The sequence below is a fragment of the Eumetopias jubatus genome, unplaced genomic scaffold, assembly GCF_037043125.1.
Source record: "Eumetopias jubatus isolate StellerSeaLion01/CBP00866 unplaced genomic scaffold, mEumJub1_p1.0 scaffold_7, whole genome shotgun sequence".
Lineage (NCBI taxonomy): Eukaryota > Metazoa > Chordata > Mammalia > Carnivora > Otariidae > Eumetopias > Eumetopias jubatus.
The window spans coordinates 48231944-48237801 of record NW_028274813.1 but is presented as its reverse complement, the minus strand read 5'-3'; the positions used below and the strand labels follow the sequence as shown (position 1 = coordinate 48237801).

The following is a 5858-nucleotide window of genomic DNA, read 5'->3' as shown; positions in this document are numbered from 1 at the left end:
CCTATCATCCTTGACTTTGTGAGCCTAGCCAATGGTGAAATAAAGTATTCTCATCCCTAATTAACATAACCTTAGTTATTTTGTGTGTGTTTTTCCCTTTAAATACTTATTGCAGGGGCGCCTGGGTGGCTCAGTGGAGTAAGGGTCCGAATCTTGATTTCGGCTCAGGTCATGATCTCAGGGTCATAAGATTGAGCCCTGTGTCTGGGCTCTGCGCTGAGCGTGGAGCCAGCTTGAGATTCTCTCTCTCCCTCTCCCCCTCCCCACCCCTACTCATTCACACACTTTCTCTCTCTCTAAAAAAAAAAAAAATAAATATTTATTGCATTTTACATATGGCAAGCTATCCTTTTAAAGAACCCCTTCTTCTAAAAAGCTTTGTTTCTGAATCTTAACAACCTCAACACCTTTTTTGCATTTCCAGATTTTAAAGCAACCACCCAGTACTTTCACCCTTGAACCCAAATGCCTTAAGAGCTCAGCAATATTAACACTAAAACCTTGGGAGAGTTATGTAGCTGGGCCTGGGCTACCAGTGGATGAGTCACTGTATACAATGATCCTTCTTCAGGAAATTAAGTTTCAAAACCTCAAAGTGGACATCTCTTTGCCACCTTGGACATTAGATTGCCCACCACACTTATCTTAAATAAGGCAATCTATGTACATTTCCATGCTTTATGATTTTGAACCCTTACATGCTAGAAAAGAAGGTAAATTTTCCAAAGGTAAATTTATGAGACTGAAGAAATAGGAAAGCACATTAATGACTTTCTGAACTTCAGCTTAAAGCCATGACACAGAAACAGCTGTTTGGAAAGCAGGCTTTTCCTGAGAGCTGGTACATGTCGGCCACCACACTGGGCACGGGTGACCAAGAAGTGACTTTCCCGAGCTCAAACACCATGTCCGTGTCCATGGCCAGTGCTCCTGCCTCTGCACCCTCTGCTGCTTCTTTTATAAAATGGGGCTGTTAATAATTCCAACCAGTTAATATATCCTACCATGTAGGATTGTTATAAAGATTCAAGATAATGTGGTTATTGAGCCTGAAACGTAAGTGTCCCTAAATGGTAGTTATTAACTATTTTCTGTGTGTGCCCATGGAATGATTTCCTTTCCAAACTCAAAACAAGAAGGAAACTAGATAGGAGAACATGGAGGGCTTTTCAAAATACTTCCCATGGGTCTGGGAAGACGAGAAGGCACACCTGGCACTTGAGGAAACAGATACAGAAAATGTATATGAGGCATTCCGAGGCAAACAACAAATTTGCTCTGGGCAGCAAACAGGCTGAGAGCCTGGGTCTCAATTCTGATTTGTATTTTTTCCACCTGCCATACCCCACTGCGGCTTCAAATTAGGGAACTCCAATTGTGTGGCTAAAGAAATAGAAATCTGCCTTAAGAAAACCCAGTATCAAAATAGAAATATTCATGGATGTGACAAGGTGGGGGAGAGGACAGGGAGTGTGAATTATTTGCACTTTAAAAATACTCTTCACTTAAAGTGAGATTTCTTTTCATATAGATTGTTATAAAACTGCATTCATTTCTTGAATGGAGTTAATAATTTAAGTCCTCTCAACTTTGTGATGCTTATTCACTGGTGTCTAACTCTTTGTACAAACAGAAACCACTGGACCTTAGATACATCTCCCATGTCAACCATTGAATTTTTAGGCATCTGTTGATCCAAAAGATGTAAATAGTTTCATAAGGTCATCTTTAAGCTGCATACATGCCGAGGATTGAGTGAAGATCATAGTTACAACCACAGGAGGAAATCCTATTATTGTAAGCAGCTTTCACAGGAATGGCTCATCAAGTATTAGCAGTGAGGTATTGTGAGGCATCTAAAACAAATCCGTTTAAAAAATACACATTTAAGGTATATTTCCCCCAAACAATAAGAAATCCTGCACCTTATACAGCAACATATTTATTTTTCTTCAGCATCATTTGACCTGATTTTCCTAGTAAGAGCATGGACTCTGGAGCCAGACGGCTCTCTAGCTCTGCTGTGAGCCATCTGTGAGGACTCAGGCAAGTGGCTCGACCTCCTTATGCTTCCTTCGTGTCATCTGCAACATAGAAATTAGCTACCTTCCAAGTCGTTGTGAGGGTTGAGTGCTCACAGCATGCGATTGCTCAACGGACGGTCTCAGAGGAAGGGGACAGCACGTGAAGAGGGCCAATCAGACCAGGGTTCAGATCTGGGTTCTACCCTTTTTTGGCTGTGTGAAACCAGGAAAATTACTTCTTCTTTGGTCTGGGAATTTTCTCTCTCTCTCTCTTTTTTTTTTTTTTAGGTAAATTGCAGATTCACATACAGTTGTAAAGATCCTGTAAACTGTCTGCCCAGTTTCCCCAGATGGTAACATCTTGGCAAACTATGGTCCAATATTCACATCGATGAAGTCAACCTACAGAACAGCTCTTATCACCACAGGTACCCCTCATGTTACCCCTCCCGCCGCCCATCCCCGAGCCCTGCTTATCAATCAGTTCTTCTGCGGCCTAGGTGGGTACATACGTAGAGCTGGGATGGCAGGATTATATGGCAAACGTCTGTGTAACCTTCCAAGGCACCGCCATATGGTTTTTCACAATGGCTGTACCATTTTCACACTCATCAGCAAAGCGGGAGAGTCCCAGGTGCCCCACATCATTGCAAGCGCTTGGTACTGTCAGTCTTTTCTTTGTTTTTAAGTTGTGGTAAGATGCACATAACATAAAATGTACTATCTTTACCATTTTGAGTGGACAGCTCAGTCGTATTAAGGGCTTTCATGTTGTTGTGCAGCCGTCTCCACCATCTTCGAGCGCTGTCCATCTTGTAAAGTGGAAACGCTGTACCCAATGTGCAGTAACTTCCGATTCACCCCACCCCAGCCTCTGGCAATTGGCATTCCATTTTCATATTTCATGTTTCATATTTTAGCTGTTGTGAATAATGCTGCTATGGATATAGGTGTACAGATATCTGAGACCCTGACTTCAGTCTTTTGGGTACACCCAGAAGTGGGATTGCTGGATCGTAGGCTAAGTCTATTTTTAATTTTGTGAGGAACTACCATACTGTCTTCCACAGCACCTGCCTCATTTTACATTCCCACCAGCAGTACACAAGAGTTCCAGTTTCTCCACATCCTCACTAACACTTGTTACTCTCTTTTTCTTTATTTTCTTGACAGTAGTCATCCTGATGGGTGTGAGGTGGTATCTCACTGTGGTTTTGAACTGTGGACTGGGGTCTTAGTTGCCAACCCCAGAAGCCACTTCAGCTAGTTTCAGCAGAAGGGGATTTATTAAGGGATATTCAGGAGTTTGTAGACTCTCCGGGAGAGGCAGATGGTCAGGTCTGGAGGCTGCACAGCCAGAAACCATACCAAACCCACCGTGCAGGACGGTGTCGGCCAGCCCCCAGCCCCGCTGCTGCGGCTGGTGCTGAAGATGCCTGTGCATGGCACGCAAGGCTCTCTGTCATTCCTGTCACTGAAGACCAGACTCCTGTCTGCTGTCCAAGCCAGGAAAATGGATTTAGGACAGCATGGCTTCTTCACACCGCTCTCCTTCTGAGACTTGTGTGAGTCTGAGTTGGGGACGTGCGGGGAAAGGGAGTCTGAGTTTCTGCCTATGAATCCCCAGATTCGTAATGTGGGAAATGACTGTAGTGTAGAGCAAGTTTCCAAAGACAGCCACAAAGCGTAAGAAATATGTGCTGTACCTCCACACTGTTTATAGATGGGGACAATAACAGCTGCCTAATGGACTTGTTTTAAAGATGAAACGAGGTCCCACAGGTAAAATGTGTAGCACGTGTCTGACACATGGCAGGTGCCGATCACATGATCCTTCTCCTTTCTCTCAGTAAAATAGAAGTTGTGAGTGACTTCCTGCGTGCCCTAAGATTGCTACGCAGGCAGCTATAGGATGCGGTTTTAGGAACTTCCGAAGAGCTCTAGGATTCCCTTCATATCCTATCTAATGTAAAGTTTCATGTTATTATTTTACTTAAGTTCTGATCTCGAGAAAATGCAAATATCTGAAAAAGGAGGGCCATTGTAGGCTCTAAATGACGTATTAATACAAGGCCACATCATACGTTGGAAAGAACACTCACTTGGGCATTCAGAGGTCTGAGCTCAAATCCCATCTCCTTATAACTAACTGTGTGATCCTGAGCAGTTGGTTACCCTCTCAGCTTTTCTCCTGTCCTAGAAGGAGGGTGAGGTACCTAATCGCCGTCTAGCTCTTTGGTGTCACACTGCTGTAAGTGGGGGCTCTGGAAAGCAAGTTCTGATGTGGAGCAGAAAGGAGAGAGCAGACATGTCTGGGCCCTTGAAGGACTCTTGAACTCCTGGGGGAAAAAAGGACACCAAAGGACCTCGGAATGATGGGTGTGTGTGTGTGTGTGTGTGTGTGTGTGTGTGTGTGTGTGTGTGTGTTCTTTCCAGTGTCACTGTGGCTGCTATAAGGTGGTATAAGTAAATTGTGCTATAAGTAAAAACATTAGCACAATAAGTGGCAAAAAAGTTAAGATTTTCTGGATTACCCTTTCTTTAGGTGGCCAGGAAGATGGTAGGCATTCAGACTAAGCATGTCTACCAAAAGCAGCCAACCATCTTTCAAAATAAGAAGAGGGTCCCGCTTGGAGGAACTAGCAAGGAGAAGTTTCTGTGATACTATAGAAACATCGGTCTTGGCTTCATGGTGCCCAAGGGGGCGATTGAGGGCACCTATATTGACAAGAAATGTCCCTTTACTGGTAATGTCTCCATCCGAGGGCGGATTCTGTCTGGTGTGCTGACCAAGATGAAGATGCACAGGACCACTGTCATCCTCTGAGCCTACCTCCACAACATTTGAAAGTACAACCACAGGATCATGTCCGTGTACCTGTTGCCCTGCTTCAGGGATGTCCAACATCGTCATGGTGGGCGAGTGCCAACCCTTGAGCAAGACTGCGCTTCAACGTGCTCAAAGTCCCGAAGGCCACTGGCACCAAGAAGTGATCCCAGAAGTTCTGAGATTAGACATCTGTTCACACCCCTGAAGAAAATAATTTTCCCAGTCAAAAAGATTCTGTGGAGTACTTAAATATCTTGAAATTCTGTCCTTATAGATGGGATAGACATAGACTCGCACTGCTAACTGAACCATTCTATCTTCCATTCCTTTATGATCCACGTTACTCTTATCTTTGATCAAACTGAGTGCCACAGGTTCACTGTGCCCAAGCATGACAGAAATAGTCTTTAAAAATATACTTTCTGGTACACAGCAGGTACCTAACTAAAATTTGTTAATTCTCGGTACTTCTTCTACACCACTAAGTTTTAGCAAGGGCAACTTAGAAATTTTCAGAGTCCATTCCAGTAAAGTTGGACCAGCTGGGGACATGAGGAGGAGAATGGAGGGTAGAAAAGGAGAAAAAACCTTCTTTCCATTTCTTGCTATTCCTTACCTGTGGGAGTTCTCCCTAGCTTCAGCTTCTTTTGGCCCTTCCAGAACCTGAATTATGACACACCTTCAGAGGTACCTGCATTAGCCAGGCAGCTTCTCTTCTCAAGGTGTGAGCCCCAACTTCATGGGCCCCTTCCTCTGAGCTCCTGCTGAGCTTGGAGCAGCTGGGCAGCAGCCCCTCCACAGTGGTCAGAGCACCATCTTACGGGCTTTGCTCCTCTCAGTCGCCGGCTTCTAGTAATCCCACACTGGACCCTTTGCTTCCTCCCACCCTGTTGGCGGTGACTGCTTCCCGCAGTTATTGTTCTCCTGGGTTCTCTGCATGTCCTATTTCTGCTAACATCTGTGGAACAACTCCACGTATTAATTCTCTAGTAAAATACCTACTG

At 44.4% G+C, this 5858-nt stretch overlaps 1 pseudogene; it reads left to right on the top strand.

The window, feature by feature from the left end:
• Positions 1 to 4581: 4581 nt before the first annotated feature.
• LOC114206179 (small ribosomal subunit protein uS17 pseudogene) lies at positions 4582 to 5033 on the top strand (annotated as a pseudogene).
• The last annotated feature ends 825 nt before the right edge of the window (positions 5034 to 5858 follow it).